The sequence below is a fragment of the Nematolebias whitei genome, chromosome 8 (genome assembly GCF_014905685.2).
Source record: "Nematolebias whitei isolate Nwh7 chromosome 8, NemWhi1, whole genome shotgun sequence".
Classification (NCBI taxonomy): Eukaryota; Metazoa; Chordata; class Actinopteri; order Cyprinodontiformes; family Rivulidae; genus Nematolebias; species Nematolebias whitei.
The window spans coordinates 1,830,525-1,831,336 of record NC_056505.1 but is presented as its reverse complement, the minus strand read 5'-3'; the positions used below and the strand labels follow the sequence as shown (position 1 = coordinate 1,831,336).

The 812-nt window shown below is 59.6% G+C and overlaps 1 protein-coding gene across 1 annotated transcript in view; it reads left to right on the top strand.

Annotated features, from left to right (window-relative positions):
- Positions 1-812, top strand: part of LOC119413743 (transcription termination factor 1) — a 20,206-nt gene that overhangs the window by 12,970 nt on the left and 6,424 nt on the right. The gene's annotated exons all lie outside the window — the stretch shown is intronic.

Below are 812 nucleotides of genomic sequence, written 5' to 3'. Positions count from 1 at the left end.
CCTGAACCGGTCATGTGACCCGTGGTGTCTGACCTGAACCGGTCATGTGACCCGTGGTGTCGGCCTGAACCGGTCATGTGACCCGTGGTGTCGGCCTGAACCGGTCATGTGACCCGTGGTGTCGGACCTGAACCGGTCATGTGACCCGTGGTGTCTGACCTGAACCGGTCATGTGACCTGTGGTGTCTGACCTGAACCGGTCATGTGACCCGTGGTGTCGACCTGAACCGGTCATGTGACCCGTGGTATGGGCCTGAACCGGTCATGTGACCTGTGGTGTCGGACCTGGACCAGTCATGTGACCTGTGGTGTCGGGCCTGAACCGGTCATGTGACCTGTGGTGTCAGCCTGAACCGGTCATGTGACCTGTAATGTCGGGCCTGAACCAGTCATGTGACCCGTGGTGTGGGCCTGAACCGGTCATGTGACCCGTGGTGTCGGGCCTGAACCGGTCGTGTGACCTGTGGTGTCGGGCCTGAACCGGTCGTGTGACCCGTGGTGTCGGACCTGAACCGGTCATGTGACCTGTGGTGTCAGCCTGAACCGGTCGTGTGACCTGTGGTGTCGAGCCTGAACCGATCATGTGACCTGTGGTGTCGGACCTGAACCGGTCATGTGACCAGTGGTGTCAGCCTGAAACGGTCATGTGACCAGTGGTGTCAGACCTGAACTGGTCATGTGACCTGTGGTGTCAGACCTGAACCGGTCATGTTACCAGTGCTGTCAGCCTGAAACGGTCATGTGACCCGTAGTGCTGAACCGGTCATGTGACCTGTGGTGTGGACCTGAACCGGTCATGTGACCTGTGGTGT